Source organism: Gossypium raimondii, chromosome 2 (assembly GCF_025698545.1).
Source record: "Gossypium raimondii isolate GPD5lz chromosome 2, ASM2569854v1, whole genome shotgun sequence".
NCBI classification, from domain to species: Eukaryota; Viridiplantae; Streptophyta; class Magnoliopsida; order Malvales; family Malvaceae; genus Gossypium; species Gossypium raimondii.
In genome coordinates, this window is record NC_068566.1 from 21783126 (window position 1) to 21805187 (window position 22062).

General features: G+C 34.1%; 1 non-coding gene across 1 annotated transcript; it reads right to left on the reverse strand.

The window, feature by feature from the left end:
* Window positions 1-1879: 1879 nt before the first annotated feature.
* LOC128039457 (small nucleolar RNA R71) lies at window positions 1880-1986 on the reverse strand. Its single transcript, XR_008193961.1, has one exon. It is a non-coding gene; the product is annotated as a small nucleolar RNA R71 (small nucleolar RNA).
* Window positions 1987-22062: the final 20076 nt, after the last annotated feature.

The window sequence follows — 22062 nt, forward strand, 5'->3', positions numbered from 1 at the left end:
TAATTCATAATATAATTAATTTTAATTTATATCCAAATTAATTTGGGTTAGCAAAGTTGAAACTATCAACCTTGCCACATGTGTGGCTGGCCAAGGAAGGGCTCTTTGGCTGATAATTTTAGCTATTTTTAGCAGCCCTCCTCAGCTATAAAAACCCCCCTTAGGTTGGTCATTTGAAAAACACACCTCAAGCGTTTACATCTTTCCTCTCTTCTCTCCACTTTCTCTGTTCTTTTCCATTCCAAAATTTCATTGCTCTCTTGCTGATTTCTCCTCTTGGGAAAAGGGCATTCATCAGCTATTTGGAGCAACAACTAAGTGTTCATAGTAGCCTTGGTCGACAAGGACAACAGAGAAGGAAGAACGGAGCAACTAGTCAAGCCACGGAAAAACACCGGATTTGAATCTTGTTCCCTATCTCTTTAATTTTTGTTTTTGTTATGCTGAAGATATCTATGAATATTTATGTTGTTGGAATGGTTAATTTAATCAATTTAGCTTGAATTTAATTCGTGTTAGGTTGATTGCATTTCGTTTGTTAAAATTATTGGAATTGTGGTTATGTTGTTATAGGCCTCGGGAAGATACTTGATTAAGTAAAATCATGACTAAGTTATTCTTGCATTACAATTGTTAGGTAACTAATGAATTAATTATTTAAATGGATTGAAATTGTAATTAATGGACACAGTACTTAATCAATGCATGTTTAATCATCTAAGGTAGACGAGGGTTAGTTTAACAACGGTATCTAATGATACATTTGCCTTGCATAACTTGCAAGATTATTGTGATTAAACTGTTTCAAGGTAAGGATACTTTGTTACCTCACATAGTCTTTTATTTGCTTATTAAATCGAGTTAATTATTTGAATTAACATAGGGATATGTACAAGAGATTATTTCGATTTAATAAGTATGTATGTGCAATAACATATTTGCCTATTAAGATTTGTTTAATCAGTTGAATTGACATAGGGATATAGTCAAGAGATAAATGGATTTTGGTAGGTGAGTATGCTCATAAGTTAGTAAATTATCGAGTTTTCGTGAACTTATTCGTAATAATATAAACACGAGTTTAATAATTCTAAGTTAAGAAATGTAATTAATCTAACACAATTATGACATCTAGATGAAAATCATGCATTTGAGATTTATTTATTTAGTTTACTTAGTTTAAAATCTTAGTTTTTAATTACCCTCTTCAAACAAAATATTTTTCTTCACCAAAGTGTTTTACATAGCATTTATAAATAGTTCTTTTCACAGTCCCTGTGGGTACGATAACTCGATATTTACTTGTCACTTTATTACTTGTTGCAATTGTGTACACTTGCACATTTCCGTCGTTCCAAGTTTTTGGCGCTGTTGCCGGGGACTGTAGACCCTGAGATTGAACAAACTTTTCAACAGCGAAGAAGACAAGTAAGTCAGAGAAGGGCTGACGAGAAGAACTTCGAAAATTTGAATCAAGGAAACGAAGCAAACCTTGATCAAAATCCTATCCTTATTGCTAATGATAGGGATAAAGCTTTGAGATAGTATGCCAGTATTTCATGATCTTAATACGGGTATTAGGAGACCCGAAATTGAGGCACAATAGTTCGACATGTTCCGGATGCTTCAGACAGTGGGCCAATTTAGTGGAATGCCTTCCGAGGATCCTCGCCTATACTTAAGACTGTTTATGGAGGTGAGCGATTCTTTCAAGTTAGCTAGAGTACCCGAAGATGCATTACGATTAAAGTTGTTCCCATGTTCACTAAGGGACAGAGCTCGAGCTTGGTTGAACTTATTGCCACCAAAGTCAATTTCAACATGGAAAGAGTTAGCAGAAAAATTCCTTATGAAGTATTTCCCACCTAGCAAGAATGCTAAGTTGAGGAACGAGATCACTGCTTTCCAACAAATGGATGATGAGTCATTGTATGAGGCATGGGAAAGGTATAAAGAATTATTACGGAAGTACCTTCATCACAGAATCCCACATTGCATACAACTTAAGACATTTTGTAATAGCCTCAATGCTTACACGAGGATGGTTGTGGACGATTCTGCTAATGGGACGATTCTGCTAATGGTGCTCTCCTTTCTAAGTCTTATAATGAGGCTTATGAAATCATTGAGAAGATTGCCAACAACAATTATCAATGGCCAACCAATCGAGCAGCGTCAGGAAGACGAGTTGTTGGAATACATGCAGTAGACGCTCTTACTTCACTCGCATCTCAAGTATCATCAATATCCTCAATGTTAAAAAATCTTACTACTAATGCGTGTAATAGTTTTGCATCACAGCCACTGAATTAATTTGAAAATGTAGCCTGTGTTTATTGTGGGGAAAGATATTTGTTCAAAGAATGTCCATTGAACCTAGAATCTGTGTAGTACATGGGTAACCAGAACCACAATTGAGGAAGGAAAGGGTTGCAATCTAATTTCTATAACCCATCATGGCGAAACCACCTGAGTTTTTCCTGGTGTAACCAAGGGGTAGGAACCAGTAACAATTATGTCCAACCTAGATCGTCCCAGCCACCTAGTTTTTCCCAACAAGCTCAGAAACCAACCCAAGCTGAACCATCCAATAGGCTAGAGAATCTATTGAAGGCATACATGGCGAAAAATGATGCCTCTCTAAGGAATTTAGAGAATCAAGTGGGCCAGCTTGCAACTGAACTCAGAAACTGACCACAAGGTGCTTTACCTAGTGATACGGAGAATTCATGGAATCCAAGGAAGGAGCATTGTAAAGTGTTAACATTAAGGAGTGAAAAGACTTTAGAGCCCAATTCCATCGAAGTTGAGAAGGAGCCAGCTGACGCTCAAGACTCAGAGAAAGTTCAACCGAGTGTTGAAATTCTAGTTTCACCAGAAATTGAATCTGTAAAATCTGACAAGGTAACTTCTGAACTAGCTAATTCTGATCAACTAATAACTTCGTTAGATATAGAATTGCCACAGAAGACGAATCAACCAGTTCCAGTAAAGAAACCTCCACCACCCTACCCTCAAAGACTTCAGAAGCAGAACTAAGAAATTTAATTCGAGAAGTTCCTAGACGTACTCAGGCAACTTCATATCAACATCTCGTTGGTTGAAGCACTTGAACAAATGCCAAACTACATCAAATTCATGAAGGATATCCTGTCTAAAAAATCAAGGCTTGGAGAATTTGAGACGGTAGCCCTAACAAAGGAATGCAGTGCATATCTTCAAGACAACCTACCCCCAAAATTGAAGGATCCTAGATGTTTTACCATACCTTGCAATATTGGAGCAACATATTGTGGTAAGACATTATGTGACTTGGGTGCGAGTATCAACTTGATGCCCATGTCAATATTTAGGAAGTTGGGGATAGGTGAAGTTAGACCTACTACGGTTACACTTCAATTAGCAGATCGATCCTTAGCTAATCCAGAAGGAAAAATAAAGGACATATTGGTACGTAGAGACAAATTTATCTTCCCTGTTAACTTTTGTGATTTTCGACTTTGAAGCAGATAAAGTGTAACACCCCTAACCCATATCCGTCGTTGGATAAGGATTACGAGGCATTACCTAACAGATCACAGCTCAAAACAGGCATTCATTACAATTCATGCTTCGTAAATTAACCCTATCAATACATTTATCCCATTCGAATTTCAGAGTTTAAAACACCCATATTCATCTCGTTTGTATTTTAAAAATATTAACTAAGCTTTTCTTATTATAAAACGTATATCGTATACATTATAATTACTATGCAGTATCACACGACATATAGACTCCAACATATTCCGCCTAAACAACCTCAACAAATGGTCATGTATAAAAATTTAAACTTCATAGTCATGCACTAAAATTACAAATTTCATAATCAAGCCAAACCACATTTACCTATTTATTCACTTCATGAACCATTTGGCTAGCATATCAATCTAAATTTAACCATTCACACGGCCTAAAAACATATATATTCTTTAAACAAAAACCATCATTACTAAAAGACTACATATCGCTTCATTCAACATGAGATTATGCGTATATGACCACTTTATTTTGAGAAAATTTCATTCACTCATATTGAAACATATTATACCATCCCGAACGTAATCATAGTAATTCAACCTTAAGTGATTACATACTAGCATATACATTTACATTCACTAATGAATATTTGAATTTACATGCACATCGTATACTAACCCTCAAATTATTTCTAATAAAAGGTACCTCAAAATTAAAACACCAAAACATACCTATTTCTCATTATAAATTTGTGCGTATGAGACCATATTAATCTGAACCATTTCGAACATAAATAATACTTAAAGTACACCTAAATCACATGATTAAAAAAATTTTATACACATAGCCAATCCCTTAACCGCATATTCGGTCATCACATTCAACCCCAAAAATAAATCATGTCATTTTCATCATGAACTGAACTTAAAACTCTTTCATTCAAACCTATAAAATATATGCATGCTTAACCATTACATATATAAATAGTTACCCTCTTTAATCAAATAGATCCAAAACAAAACCATCAATCGAACAATCATAGAACATGCCCATTCTTGCATTTGGCAATCGAACTTATATAGTCAAAATTCCAATAAATATATATATCATTACTTCATTACTAAGCTAAATTATACAACTATCCAACATTCAAATTTGTTCCATAACTCGTATTTCCAAAATTAGCTAACTATCAAACCAACTATTTAACCTACCTATCATTTCTCATTACCGATTTATAACCAACATCTCGATCATATATAAATTAATAACCTACTTATCATAATAGTATCAATTTCCACCATATATGCACAAAATTTAACATTAAAACCAAACTATGTAACCAAATACCACACATATATATACACTATGAAATATATTTTCATAAAAAGCTATTACCCAAAACCGAACACATAAGTATTAATATCAAGATTAAGCCATTTTCGCATGGCTAAATATATATATACACAGTTCATGACTAAACAAGATAAATACTAGCCTATACATGCCATATGTTTAAAGTTTCAAGCTTTCAAAATATCAAAATAAAGTTCGATAGTGTGACGGACTTCCTTGACAATCCTTAAGCTTGTAACTAACTTCCAAAATCTATAAAGAAATGAATGAACAAACACACAGTAAGCTTAAATAGCTTAGTAAGTCATAAGCAAATAATTTTCAAAGAATACATATAAGTTATAGAAGTAGGTCGAATTCTACTAATCTTGAACACATATATATACTCATATTTAAGTGATTAATTCATTTTTTCATGTTATACAAAGTACTTACCTTTACTTCCAAACTTCGTATAACTTAAACATACCTGAATTGTTTAATTCAAACTCACATTTGGTTTTGCCATATAATTTCCCGTTATACCATTCGAAACCAAAAAGGGTATTCGGACTACTTTAAATAGCTCGTACGATGCCAACGTCCCAGACATGGTCATACATGTATTCAAATAATGATGTCACTGTCTCGGATAGGGTCTTACACGAAATCATATACGATGCCTATGTCACAGACATGGTCTTACACATAAATCTCAATTCGATGCCAACATCCCAGACGTGGGCTTACAGGATATCAAATATCAAAATTCCTGTAGTTCGTACTGTTTTTGAATGTCGTAAATCAATTGAATTAAGCTCGTAATTAATCATATTAAGATAAATTCAATTCGACATTGAAGATATACATACAAACAATTCAATTTGGTTACGTATAAATAAATACATTCAATTTAGCATCAATTATTCACTTACGAACTTACCTCGGACTAAGACAAGTGAATGGAATTGACTACTCGACCACTTTCCACTTCCCCCATTCTAATTCTGTTTTCTTTTGTTCTTGATTTAAATAAATTCAAATTTAGCTATTTAATTACACATTTCATTCAATTTAAGCCACAAACACATAATTTGGGCAATTTGCACTTTAGCCCCTAAAATTCACATTTTTAACAATTTCGTCCCTATTTCATAAAATCACAAAATACACAAAATTCATCAAAACCATGTCTTAGCCAAATCTTACTATGGTCCCTAGCAACCCATATATTTCATTTATTATACATTTTAATCCATCTATTTCTTATTTTCACATTTTAGCCCAAAATACTCAAATTTATCAAAAATCCAAACACAAAAAATATTAATCTCATACCAAGCTTTCATAATTCATCAATTAACATCATTAAACTCACAAAATCATCAATGGCATAACTCAAAATCATCATCAAATTCTAAAATTGAGGCATGGGCTTAAGAGAACACATTGCAACGATCATAAAAACATAAAAATTATCAAAAACCGAGCAAACCACATACCTAAATCAAAGCTTCAAGTGTGCCGAACCTAAACAACAACCATGACTTCTTTTCTTCTCAACATTTGGCCATGCAAAAGATGAATACCCCACCAACCTTTTAATTTATTTTATTTATGTCATATTAATACATCATTTACATTTTTAACCTTGGTAATTTAATATACAAAACATATAATGGTTGTATTTTACCATCCATAAGCTTTAATAGTGGCCTAATTTCCCTTTAAGGACTTAAAAAGTAAATAACCATAGCAAATTAGTACTTTAAGAATTAGAATGTCACTTTTACATTTTATGCGATTTAGCCCCTTTATTTTTACAAATTAAGCACACAAACGGATAAATTAAATCATGAAAATTTCACACATGTCAATTCACATACTATAAGCACGGAAAATAATATTAAAATATTTTTCTAACTTAGATTTATGGTCCCGAATCCACTGCCGGCCTAAGGTCTAAACCGGGCTATTACACAAAGAGGTGCCAATCATCTTAGAAAGACCATTCTTAGCAACCGGAAGGCCCTTATTGATGTGCAGAAAGGTGAGCTTACTATTCGTGTTCAGGATTATCAAGTAACATTTAACGTTTTTAAGTCTATGTGATTTCCTGACATAATTGATGATTGTTCTGCAGTGTCCGATTTAGAAGATTTAATCATGGAGAAGGAACTCAATTATGTTAAGGACCATTGGAACAAATTTTGACATCAGATCCTCCAAATGATGAAGAGGAGGATGAATACTTAGCTTTATTAGAAGCTAATCAAAGGGGATTTAATCCGCAATCCCATTTTGATTCTTTGGAGTTAGAGAGAAGGGATTATGCGCAACCAAAAGCATCAATCGAGGAGCCACCTAAATTAGAACTGAAGGTACTTCCCTCACATTTGAAATATGTTTATTTAGGTAACTCTTCTACTCTACCTGTGATTGTTTCAGTAGAATTAACTATTGAGCAATAAGAGAAACTCATCCTGGTGTTGAAACAACTCAAGAAGGCTATCGGATGGACCATAGCCGATATTCGCAAAATTAGTCCATCTGCATGCATGCACAAGATTATCTTAGAAGATGGCGAAAAAGGGACGATTGATGGACAACGAAGACTGAACACTATCATGAAGGACGTAGTTAAGAAAGAAATCATCAAGTGGTTAGATACGGGTATAATTTACTCCATCTCAAAGAGTTCATGGGTAAGTCTGGTCCAGTGCGTGCCAAAGAAAGGAGGTATCACCATAATTGAAAATGAGAAAAACGAGTTGATACCGACTAGAACAGTTATTGGATGGAGAATCTGCATCAATTATCGTAAGCTGAACAAGGCAACTAGGAACGATCACTTTCCTTTTCCATTTTTAGACCAGATGCTGGATAGACTAGCAGGGCGAGACTATTACTATTTTCTCGATGACTACTTGGGGTATAATCAGATTACAATAGCACCAGAAGATCAACACAAGACAACATTCACCTGTCCGTACGGTACATTTGTATTTAGGTGCATTCCATTTGGTTTATGTAATGCACCTGCTACATTTCAAAGATGTATGATGTCTATTTTTACTGACATGGTTGAGAAATATTTGGAAGTTTTTATGGATGATTTTTCAATATTCGGAGATACATATGATGATTGCCTAGCCAATCTAGCCAAGGTACTAAGAAGATGCGAAGAAACAAACCTTCTACTTAACTAGGAAAAGTGTCATTTCATGGTACGAGAATGTATTGTTCTAGGGCTTCGGATAACAAGACATGGAATTGAGGTAGATAAAGCAAAGGTAGATGTTATTGAGAAACTCTCACCTCTAATATCTGTAAAGGGTGTTAGGAGCTTTTTGGGCCACATCGGTTTCTATCAAAGATTCATCAAGCACTTCTCCAAAGGTACTAAACCCTTATGCAAATTATTGGAGAAGGACATGACGTGTAAATTTGATGAGGACTTGTGATAGCCCGAAATAGGGCCTAATCGAAATAGTAGTTTCGTAACCACAAATTTGAAGTGAAATAGTTTAATTTTATAAATTTTTCTTAATTACTGATTGATTGAAATATTGTGTGAAAATATGGATAGGAAATTTTAATGATTTAGTGCCTAATTGAATTTTTAGGACTAAATTAAGAAAAATGCAAAGTGTGTCTAATTAGTGATTAAATGACTTAATTGAATTATTGCATGAAATTGGAAGTGTTTATGTGGCAAATAGACCATAAATTAGTGTTATGGACACATAAGGGTAATTCTAGAAAAATATCTAAGTAAATGGGTCAAGGGCATTTTTGTCAAAATTGAAAAAAAAGACAAAATACGATGAAAATAAGTGTTCATCTTCTTCAAAGGAGATGCTTGCTGCCAAAAATTTCATGTTACCATAAGTTAGGGTTCTTCATTTTTCTAAGCTAAATTGTAAGTGATTTCTTGCCCCGTTTTTTTAATTATTTTTGTATTTTTATGCTTATTGAAGCTTGAATTTCATGTTTCTACCATTTATTTTAAAAGAAATTAAAGTTTAAAAATTTACCCATTCATGATAAAGTTTTAATTTGATGAGTGATGATAGATAATGAATGTTTGAAGTGCTAATTACGAGTTTTACTAGATGAATTTCGATAAAAATGTTGAAAAAGGACTAAATTGTGAAAGATAGTAAAGTATGCATAAAGTTGTGATTTTGTGATATTGAGGGTTGTTATGAGCATGAAATATGATTTAGTGAGGTTTGAAATTTAAGAATTTAGTGAATTTTATTTTTACGAGCTTTGGGACAAAAGTGGAATTTTTGAAACGTTATGGGAAAAAAATGTAAATTTGTCAAAATGTTGTGTATGAATTGTATTTGAATGGAATGTTGTTAAAATATATTAGATTGTGTTAATATAGATTAAGAAATAAGAAATAGTGGAAGTGATCGGGGAAAAGAGAAGGTTATCGACTAATTTACGAAAATAGTCGTTTTGCATCCTAGGTAAGTTACGTGTAAATAATAGCAATATATTTTTATAAATTGTGAATTATATTTGATATGTGAATTAATATTGAATGTGGAAGGAAAATTGTTCATGAATTATTCAAGTGATAAAGTGTTTAAAATAAAGTGTTAAGTGTAAATTTTCGGTTTAACTTAGGAATATAAGTGGATACAAGTGACATGTCACTAGAGACCAATGTTACAGTGTTAGAGTGAGTCCCGGGTGCTGGGTGATCTAGCATGTGTTACAGACACCTGACAGCTTGTATGAACAGGCCTGTGGACATTTCCAGTGTTATTGATCAATGGTAGCTTCGGGTACAATTCAGTGGTAGCTACGGCTACATATCAGTGGTAGCTTCAGCTACATTTCAATGGTAGCTACGGCTACATATCAGTGTGGCACTTATGTGCTGATTATCTACGTATCCGTGTATATTCTGAGTGTTCAACGGGATTAATAATGAGTTAAAGTGAATATGAAATGAAGTGTATGTGCAGGTACAATTGAAAGAATGGGCATATGTGATTAAAGTTAAGTGTATAAATGCATGTGCAAGTGAATTGGTGAGATTATGCATGTGTAAGTGAATGAAATTGCTAAGAAATGTTTGATTGGTTATATGAGAGAAATGTTAATTGTTAAATGAGTATTTATAGCTTACATGAAACTTACTAAGCTATTAGTAGCTTACACCTTACTTCCTTTCCTTTGTTTTCTAGTGTTTTGAGCTTGCTCGAATTGGGGATCGTCGGAGCTCGTACCACACTATCACAGCCATCTCGGTATTTTGTGTTTTCAAAGTGTTTAAAGTTATGGCATGTACAGGTTCTTAACCATTTTTAGTATGCTCAAATGATATGGCTAAGATTAGCTATTGAAATGGTTAGTAAATAATATGTTTTGGTGTTATGTATGTTTAAATGGTAACTAATACAAAGAAGCAGTTTTTGGATAGCAGCAGTGACGTGAATTTGAAAAATCACCAAAAATAGTAGAAATGGAATTAGAGAGTTAATGAGACATAGAATTAAATATTATCATGTCTATTTTTACATAAAATAAACGGCGTAGGCAAAGGAATTTTATATTTTGAGATATTTGAATTTTAGTGAGACAGGGTCAGAATGGTTTTTAAAGTCCCCTATTCTGACTTTAGAAAATCAGTATAAATTGTACATAAATAATTATGGGTCATAATTTATATGTATAGATTCCTTAATGAGTCTATTTTCAAAAGATACAAACGATAACATTATATGAAATCTGTACAATGAAATAATTTATTTTTAGTGCCAAGAGGTAAGAACTGTCAGGCTGTGAAATAGGGGAGACTTTAATGAATAAACTGTACTAATTGGCTAAGTCAAAAATTCTGAAAATTTTATGGAAAGAAGGTATATGAGTCTAGTTTTAGGGAAAATTTATGTATTTAAATTTCAAGTTTTTGTAACTCAATTTATAATTAAATTAGTGACAGCCATGCAGGTTGACAATTTTATTGTGAACAGTGAAATTAATTCTAAAAGCAAGTTTTTATGCTCCAATCTAGTAAGTTACGTCAGATAACGCCTCGTGCTCGACTCCGGAAACGGTCTTGGGTAAGGGGTGTTACATGCCATAATTGAATAATGATAGTGTGATGACTCTTGACATCTTAAAATGTTTTTTTCATAGTAATGGATCCTAATCGAGATACAACTGGTGATGCTCAAAGTAATACGCCTGCTCTCGCGCAAGAGACGACACCAATTGAAAGTCGACCCAAGACTCAGGGTCAAAAAGATGAGGCTCGAGAAGCCTTTCTCCATATGATGAGCAATTGGTATACTGAGTTTGTTAGAACTAATCCTAATGCCCAACCTCCTCCCCCCTCCTATTCTTCAAGCTATTCCCATAGCTCCTCAACAAACTGAAGTGTTAAGATTGTCAAAGCCTCCACTGGAAAAAATTCGAAAGTATAGAGCCGAAGAGTTCTGAGTTAATGTAAGTGATGATCCTGAAATAGCAGAGTTCTGGCTTGAAAATACTATCAGAGTGTTGGATGAATTATCTTGTACTCCAGAAGAAAGTCTCAAATGTGCTATCTCATTGTTGAGGGATTCGGCTTATAATTGGTGGAAAACTTTAGTGTCAGTGGTGCCTAAAGAGAAAGTTACATGGGATTTCTTTCAAGAGGAATTTCGGAAGAAGTATGTAAGTCAGTGTTTCATTGATCAAAAGAGAAAAGAGTTTCTTGAATTGAAACAAGGGCGCAAGACGGTAGCCGAATATGAAGGAGAATTTGTCAAATTAAGCAAGTATGCCCAAGAGTGTGTATCTAATGAAGCTACATTGTGCAAGAGGTTTGAAGATGGATTAAATAAGGAAATCCGATTGTTAGTAGGAATTCTTGAAATTAAAGAGTTAGTAGTACTAGTTGAAAGAGCTATCAAGGCTGAAGAATTGAGCAAAGAGAAAAGAAAAGTGGAAAGTGATGTAAGAGATGCAAGAAAAAGATCAATGGGCAAGTCATTTCAGTCTCAAGCAAAGAATTATAAAGAAATGAATACTCGATCGAATGCTTCTAGTGTGAATTTTCAAAGAGATCGAGGAAGACAATATTCAAGTTCTAAAGCTCAAGCGACCTCTATGGAAAGTGTAGGTAGTGTTAAACCTACTAGACCGGAATTTCAACATTGTGGAAAACGACATTTAGGGGAATGTTATTTAATCAGCTGAGCATGTTTTAAATGTGGATATCAAGATAATTTTGTGAAAGATTGTCCAGAAAGAGAAAAGATAGAAAAGTTTAAGAATATGAGATCGAGCAGGAAGACTACCGAGAAATGTGGGGTTTGGAACTAATGGTAAAGGTGTAACAAAAGATACTATCGTAAGATCCGAAGCGAGAGCTCCAGCGAAAGCTTATGTCATCCGAGCTAGAGAGAAAGCATCTTCCCCTGATGGGATCACTGGTATATTTTCTCTTTACGACACTAATGTTCTTGCATTGATTGATCCTGGTTCTACTCACTCGTATATATGCATAAATTTAGAGTCTGATAATAATTTGTGTGTTGAATTGACTGAGTATGTGGTTAAAGTGTCGAATCTTTTAGGCAAGCATGTGATAGTTGATAAAATATGCAAAAATTGTCCTTTGATGATACAAGGTCAGTGTTTCCGTACCAACTTGATGTTGTTGCCATTTGATGAATTTTATGTTATTTTGGGAATGGATCGGTTGACATTATATAAGGCCAAGATAGATTGTAGTCAGAAAATTCTTGAGTTGAAGTGTAGTAGTAGTAAAGTTCTTCGGGTTGAAACAGATAAGTCAAATGTGATGCCATTTGTGATTTCTGCCATGTTTGCTTAGAAATGTTTGAAAAATTGTTCTGAAGAATATCTTGCTTATATGTTGAATACAAAAGTGTTTGAAATAAAAATCGAGTCAATACCAGTGGCATGTGAATATTTAGATGTGTTCCCAGAAGAGTTGCCAAGTTTGCCTCCGATTAGAGAAGTAGAGTTTCGTATTGAAGTAATGTCAGGTACCGCTCCAATATCGATTGCTCCCTATAGAATGGTACCAATTGAACTGAAAGAGTTAAAAGTGCAATTTCAAGAGTTGACGGGTAAAGGATTCATAAGACCAAGTTATTCTCCATGGGGTGCTCCTGTGCTATTTGTGAAGAAAAAGGATGGAACATTGAGATTGTGTATTGATTATCGTCAACTTAACAAAGTGACAGTGAAGAATAAGTATCCATTGCCCCGAATAGATGACTTGTTTGATTAGTTAAAGGATGCCACAGTGTTTTCCAAAATTGATTTGAGATCCGGATATTACTAATTGAGAGTTAAAGAGACAGATGTGCCAAAGACTGCTTTCAAAACCCGGTATGGCCACTATGAGTTTCTTGTAATGCCTTTTGGTTTGACTAATGCTCCAGCTACTTTTATGGATTTGATGAATCGAATTTTCCAGCCCTGTTTGAATAAATTTGTTGTGGTGTTTATAGATGATATTCTTATTTATTCCCGAAATGAGGCTGAGCATGTCGAACATTTAAGAATTGTGCTAGAGACTCTGCGAGAAAAGAAATTGTTTACTAAATTTAGCAAGAGTGAAATTTGGCTCAGTGAAGTTGGATTTTTGGTACATATTGTCTCGGGAGATGGCATCAGAGTGGATCCGAATAAGATATCTGCAATAGTTGAATAGAAGCCTCCAAGAAATGTATCTGAAGTAAGGAGTTTTCTAGGCTTAGCCAGATATTCTCGTCGATTCGTAGAAGGTTTTTCGATGATAGCTTCACCGATAACAAAATTATTGTAAAAAGATGTTAAGTTCGAAGGGATCGAAGAGTATCAACAAAGTTTTGAGAAATTAAAGAAGTGTTTAACTGAGGCACCAGTGTTAGTGTAACCCGAGTCAGGAAAGGAATTTGTTGTTTATAGTGACGCATCGTTAAGTAGGCTCGGATGTGTATTGATGCAAGAAGGAAAAGTGATTGCGTATGCTTCTCGACAATTCAAACCGCATGAACAAAATTATCCTACTGATGATTTAGAGTTGGTTGCTATTGTCTTTGCTTTGAAGATTTGGCGTCATTATTTATATGGTGAGAAATGTCGTGTTTATACAGATCATAAAAGTTTGAAATATGTTATGACACAAAAAGATCTGAATTTGCAGCAACGAAGATGGTTGGAATTGTTGAAAGATTATGAACTTGTGATAGATTATCATCCAGGAAAAGCCAATATAGTTGCTGATGCTTTTAGCAGAAAGTCTCTCTTTGCTTTGAGAGCTTTGAATACGAGATTAACATTGTCTGAGGATGGATCATTGTTTGTAGAGTTAAAAGCTAGAACATTGTTTCTTCAAGAAATTTGTGAGGCTCAAAAAGTGGATAATGAATTGCAAAGAAGAAAGACTCAGTGTGCAGTGGATGATAATTCTAATTTTCGAATTGATTCAGATGGATGTTTAATGTTTCGTGACAGAATATGTGTGCCGAAAAATGTTGATTTAATTCAGAAAATTTTGCAAGAAGCGCATGATAGTCGTTTGGCAGTTCACCTTGGTAGTGTAAAAATGTACAATGATTTGAAGAAATTATATTGGTGGCCGGGTATGAAAAGGGATATCTCCGAGTATGTGACAAAGTGTTTAGTGTGCCAACGAGTAAAAGTTGAACATCAAATACCTTCAGGGTTACTTCAACCTATTATGGTGCCCGAGTGGAAGTGGGATAGAATTACTATGGATTTTGTTTCCGGATTGCCAATGTCACCGAAAAAGAAAGACTCAATTTGGGTGATAGTTGATCGATTGCCTAAGTCGGCTAATTTCATTCCTGTGCGAATGAGTTTTTCACTTGACAAGTTAGCTAAATTGTATATTGTTGAGATAGTCCGATTACATGGTGTGCCTATATCTATTATATATGATAGAGATCCACGGTTTACTTCAAGGTTTTAGAAGAAATTACAAGAGGCATTGGGTACTAAATTGAATTTTAGTACAGCATTCCATCCCCAAATCGATGGACAATCTGAAAGAGTAATTCAAATACTCGAAGACATGTTGAGATGTTGTGTATTGGAATTTGAAGGTAATTGGGAAAGATATCTAACTTTGGTGGAATTTGCATATAATAATAGTTATCAATCGAGCATAAAAATGGCACCTTATGAAGCGTTGTATAGACGAAAGTGTCGGACTCCATTATTTTGGACTGAACTTAATGAAAATCAGTTACATAGAGTCGATTTGGTAAAAGAAACCGAAGAAAAGGTGAAGATAATCCGTCATTGTTTGAAAGCTGCATCGAATTGACAGAAGTCGTATGCGGACTTGAAAAGAAAAGAGACTGAGTTTCAAGTGGGTCATAAAGTATTTTTGAAAGTGTCTCCATGGAAGAAAATTTTGAGATTTGGCCGTAAAGGTAAATTAAGTCCAAGATTTATTGGTCCGTATGAAGTGATAGAAAGAATTGGTCCAGTGGCTTATCGATTGTCTTTACCATTGGAATTGGAAAGAATTCATAATGTGTTTCATGTTTCTATGTTGAGACGATATCAATCGGACCCATCACATGTGATTTCACCGAATGAAGTGGAAATTCAATCGGATATGACATACGAAGAAGAGTCGATTCAAATCTTAGCACGAGAAGTAAAACAGTTGAGAAATAAAGAAATTGCTTTAGTGAAAGTGTTATGGCAACAACATGGAGTGGAAGAGGCAACATGGGAAACTGAGGAGGCTATGAGGAAATAGTATCCCAACTTATTCACTGGTAAGATTTTCGGGGATGAAAATCTCTAAGGGGGGAATTGTGATAGCCCGAAATAGGGCCTAATCGGAATAGTAGTTTCGTAACCACAAATTCGAAGTGAAATAGTTTAATTCACAGTGATAGCCCGAAATAGGGCCTAATAGGAAATTTTAATGATTTAGTGCTTAATTGAATTTTTAGGACTAAATTGAGAAAAATGCAAAGTGTGTCTGATTAGTGATTAAATAACTTAATTGAATTATTGCATGAAATTGGAAGTGTTTATGTGGCAAATAGACCATAAATTAGTGTTATGGACACATAAGGGTAATTCTAGAAAAAAAATATCTAAGTAAATGGGTCAAGGGCATTTTTGTCAAAATTGAAAAAAAAGACAAAATAAGATGAAAATAAGTGTTCATCTTCTTCAAAGGAGATGCTTGCTGCCAAAAATTTCATGTTACCATAAGCTAGGGTTCTTCATTTTTCTAAGCTCAATTGTAAGTGATTTTTTGCCCCGTTTTTTAATTATTTTCGTATTTTTATGCTTATTGAAGCTTGAATTTAATGTTCTACCATTTATTTTAAATGAAATTAAAGTTTAAAATTTACCCATTCATGATATAGTTATAATTTGATGAGTGATGATAGATAATGAATGTTTGAAGTGCTAATTACGAGTTTTACTAGATGAATTTCGATAAAAATATTGAAAAGGACTAAATTGTGAAAGATAGTAAAGTATGCATAAAGTTGTGATTTTATGAAATTGACGGTTGTTATGAGCATGAAATATGATTTAGTGAGGTTTGAAATTTAAAATTTAGTGAATTTTATTTTTACGAGCTTTGGGACAAAAGTAGAATTTTTGAAAAGTTGTGGGAAAAAAATGTAAATTTGTCAAAATGTTGTGTATGAATTGTATTTGAACGGAATGTTGTTAAAATATATTAAATTGTTTTAATATAGATTAAGAAAGAAGAAATAGTGAAAGTGATCGGGGAAAAGAGAAGGTTATCGACTAATTTACGAAAATAGTCGTTTTGCATCCGAGGTAAGTTACATGTAAATAATAGCAATATATTTTTATAAATTGTGAATTATATTTGATATGTGAATTAATATTGAATGTGGAAGGAAAATTGTTCATGAATTATTCAAGTGATAAAGTGTTAAGTGTAAATTCCCGATTGAACATAGGAATAGAAGTGGATACAAGTGACATGTCACTAGAGACCAGTGTTACAGTGTTACAATGACTTCCGGGTGCTAGGTATCTAGCATGTGTTGCAGACACCTGACAGCTTGTATGAGTATGTCAGTGGACATTTTTGTGTTATTGATCAGTGGTAGCTTCGGGTACAATTCAGTGGTAGCTACGGCTACATATCAGTGGTAGCTTCGGCTGCATTTTAGTGGTAGCTACTGCTGCATTTCAGTGGTAGCTACGGCTACATATCAGTGGTAGCTTCGGCTACATATCAGTGTGGCACTTATGTGCTAATTCTTTACATATCCGTGTATATTCCGAGTGTTCAACGGGATTAATAATGAGTTAAAGTGAATATGAAATGAAGTGTGTGTGCAGGTACAATTGAAAGAATGAGCATATGTGATTAAAGTTAAGTGTCTAAATGCATGTGCAATTGAATTGGTGAGATTATGCATGTGTAAGTGATTGAAATTGCTAATAAATGTTTGATTAGTTATATGAGAGAAATTTTAACTGTTAAATGAGTATTTAAAGTTTACATGTAACTTACTAAGCTATTAGTAGCTTACACCTTTCTTCCTTTCCTTTGTTTTATAGTGTTTTGAGCTTGCTCGAATTGGGGATCGTCGGAGCTCGTATCACACTATCACAGCGATCTCCGTATTATGTGTTTTCAAAATGTTTAAAGTTATGGCATGTATAGAGTCTTAACCATTTTAAGTATGCTCAAATGATATGGCTAAGATTAGCTATTGAAATGGTTTGTAAAGAATATGTTTTGGTGTTATGTATGTTTAAATGGTAACTAATACAAAGAAGCAGTTTTTGGATAGCAGCAGTGACGTGAATTCAAAAATCACAAAAATAGTAGAAATGGAATTATAGAGTTAATGAGATATAGAATTAAATCTTATCATGTCTATTTTTACATAAAAGAAACAGCGAGGCAAAGGAATTTTATATTTTGAGATATTTGAATTTTATTGAGATAAGGTCATAATGGTTTTAAAGTCCCCTGTTCGACTTTAGAAAATCATTATAAATTGTAAAGAAATAATTTTGGGTCATAATTTATATGTATAGATTCCTTAGTGAGTCTATTTTCAAAAGATACAAACGATAACATTATATGAATTCTGTACAATGAAAGAATTTATTTTTAGTGTCAAGAGGTAAGAACTGTCTAGCTGTGAAACAGGGGAGAATTTAATGAATAAACTGTACTAATTGGCTAAGTCAAAAATTCTGAAAATTTTATGGAAAGAAGGTATATGATTCTAGTTTTAGGGAAAATTTAGGGATTTAAATTTTGAGTTTCGTAACTTGAGTTATAGTTAAAGTAGTGAAAGTCGCGCATGTGGACAATTTTGTTGTAAATAGTGAAATTAATTCTAAAAGCAAGTTTTTATGCTCCGATCTAGTGAGTTAAGTTAGATAACGCCTCATGCTCGACTCCGAAAACGGTCTTGGGTAAGGGGTGTTATAGGAGTGCTTAAGAGCTTTCAACAATTTGAAGAGTCGGTTAGTCTCAGCACCCATAATAGTCACACCAGACTGGGATTTGCCATTTGAATTGATGTGTGACGTAAGTGACTTCGCGATCGGAGCTGTCATGGGTCAGCCAAGGAACAAAGTTTTTCATACAATCTACTATGTGAGTCGGACTCTGACAGGAGCTCAACTGAATTACATGGTAACGGAAAAAGAGTTACTTGCTATTGTGTTTGCTTTTGACAAGTTTCGATCTTATCTTGTAGGTACCAAAGTGATTGTTTATACGGACCACTCGGCAATTAATTATTTACTTGTCAAGAAAGACGCTAAGCTGAGACTGATCCGATGGGTACTTCAACTTCAAGAGTTCGATCTAGAAATTCAAGATCAAAAGGAAGTGGAAAACCAAGTAGCAGACCACTTGTCCAGATTGGAGCTGCAAGAAGGGAACTCTCCTCTTATACCAATTCGAGAGACGTTTCCAGATGAACACATACTGAAGGTAAATCATGTCCAAAATACCCATTGGTTTGTTGATATTGTTAACTTTTTAGCTTGTGGTTTGATGCGGATTGATAAGACATATCATCAAAAGAAAAAGTTTCTTCACGATGTGAAGTTCTATTTCTGGGAAGAATCGTATTTGTATAAAAAGTGTGCAGATCAAATGATCAAGAGATGCGTGACAGAAGATGAAGTACATAAGATTTTATACCATTGTCACTCAGCTCCGAGTAGGGGACACTTTGGAGGTACACGTACTGTAGCCAAGGTATTGTAAGTCGAATTCTTTTGGCCAAAACTATTCAAATATGCATATGCTTACATAAAGAGTTGTGATCGATGTTAAAGGGTCGGAAATGTCACCAACAGAAATGAGATGCCTCGAACAAACATTATTGAGGTAGAATTATTCGATGTTTATGGTATTGACTTTCTCGGTCCTTTCCCTCTGTCTTTTGGTCACAAGTACATATTAGTAGCAGTAGACTATGTGTCTAAGTCGGTTGAGGCGAAGGCATATCCGACAAACGATGCTAAGGTTGTAATAAAGTTTTTTGCAGAAACATGTGTTCATAAGGTTTAGAACCCCATGAGCCATCATCAGTGATGAAGGATTCCATTTTGTGAACAAGTGGTTGAAATGGTTATTAGATAAACATGGAGTGAAACACAAGGTCGCTATAGCATCCGCAGATGAATGGGCAAGCTGAACTGGCAAACAAGGAGATCAAAGGCATACTTGAGAAAGTTGTTTGCCCGAACCGACGAGATTGGTCCAAAAGACTAGATGATGCTTTATGGGCTTACAGGACAGCATACAAGACACCTTTAGGGATGTCACCCTATAGGTTAGTCTTTGGGAAAGCCTGCCATCTACCCTTGGAGTTAGAACACAAAGCTTACTGGGCTCTCCAAAAACTCAACTTGGATGTTAAAAGTGTCAAAGAGAAACGGATGCTTCAACTTAACAAGTTAGAAGAATTTCAAATGTCTTCATAAAAGAATGTCAAATTACCTAAGGAGAGACTCAAGAAATGACATGATAAGAACATTTGAGTTCGAGAATTTGAAATGGGTCAACAAGTCTTGTTATTCAATTCCATATTAAGGTTCTCTCCAGGTATGTTAAAATCACATTGGTTCGGTCCATTTATGATTCATTGAGTCTATCCATATGGAGTTGTTGAACTTCAAGGTAAGGGAGGTAATTTTCGAGTTAATGTTCAATGCTTAAAACATTACTAGGGAGATAAAATTGAACAGAATCAAATCTCATTCATTTTATCTGATATTTAATTTTTCTTGTTCTTCTGTTTGAATAAATGATTTAGGGTATATTTTCGAGATTAGTATGTTTAAATAAATTACATCTAGGAGATTGGAACTTAAGCGGACCTGCTTGTGACCTCTCCAATCTTTCCTGAATTGATTTTAACATAATTTCCCAAGAAATTATTCCTAAATGACAAAATAAATTTTTAGTTTTTCAAATAAAAGGGTCAATTTTGATCCAAGTTTTATGTTGCAACTCAATTTTGAATTTTCATTAAGTCTAGGAACTTAATTGAATTATTTTTAAAAATTTGGTTGCTCTTTTTGTAAATATTAAAATTATATACCTCTTTTGTAAATATTTTCAAAAGCATCTAGAATAAATGTTTTCGATTCGATAAAAACAAAGAAAAGAGAAAAGATGATAATTATTAATATATAATTATATCCATTATAATATATGTTAATTATTGTCAACTTTATTTAGAGTTAGGATTAGTTTTAATATAATCATATTTTATTCGATAAGTTTTTATCTTAATAAATTAATAGTAAATAATAATTTAATATGCATTATATTAATTATTAATTGTTATTTACTTTTAGTAGAATTAGAACTTAGAATTTTTAAGAATTCTACTCTAGCTCCTACTCCTTTCACTATAAATTTCACCCATTTATTTTTTTTTTTCATTCATACATCATTCCCTCCAAAAAAACCAAAACACTTAAGTGCCGAAACCTCCTAACAATTCCCTAGCCATAGCATTGCCCAGCTGATCGGTCGGAAGCACCCCGCACGCGCCCACACCAGGCCTGCTCAACGATCCGCACTCTGCTCACATCCATCCCTTAATGCATGCTGGTGCCTTGCATACCCAAGTGGCACATCACCCTTTCACCCATCCTTAGCCAAAAACCCCTCAACTTTTTTTAATTTGCCATCTTTGGATTCAAAATTATTTTTCTTAAGAGCTCTTAATTTTTACAAAAAAGGTGGTAAGACCAATTTTTCTCCTAAATTTTAATTTAATTGTCTACTTTTTCAATTTATTGAATTATTAATATTTTATATTAATTAAATTTTTTGAGAAAATAATTGTTACCATCTTATTATTAGGTTAATCATGCCTCGCAAGAGAACTCGTGCATCTGCCCAAATTGACGAATCACAAAACAAGTTCCACTATGAAGAAGCCAAAGCAAGATACGAGAGTATCTTCAAGAATTAATAGATGCATCCAAAGAAAGGTTTCATATTGAAAGAAAGCAACTATATTGGTTCTATGGCGCGTATTCGTCAGGTTACTAAAACTCTCAATTGGGAGTTGTTTTGTGAGAAGGGACCTAGTGTGGATGAGGAGTTAGTACGCGAATTCTATGCGAATTTAACCTCAAGCGAGTTGACGGAAGCTCTAGTTCACGGAATCAAGGTACCAATAACTTCAAACGCTATTAATGAGTTCTTTGAATTGCCTGATTTCGAAAATGATGAATATTCCTCCTCGATGAGCAATATAGAGTCTGAAAATTTCAAGAAATTCTCGAGGAACTTACAGTTCCAGGTTCTAAGTGGACTGTGTCAAAGCAAGAAATCCACACTTGTCAAAGAGAATATTTGACACCACTTGCAAAGGTATGGTTCTACTTCATCCGATTCAGCCTTATGCCTAGCTCACATGGGATTACAATCTCATTAGAGCGAATGGTCTTATTATACTTGATTTTAACTGGGAAGACCATTTATGTGGGAAACATCATCCTGAGGGAAATGCAGAATTGTGCCATTAGACGTTCACGTTCTGGCCCAACTTACTTTCCTTTTACGATAACAATTATGTGCTTGAAAGCTAAAATTCTTGCAAACATAAAGAAGACAAGTTATAGCCAAGGCACAATCACAGATTGGGACCTCTATCGAATAGCTGGATACTCTATTCTACAGCAACGAGTTGAAGAAAGTGAGGA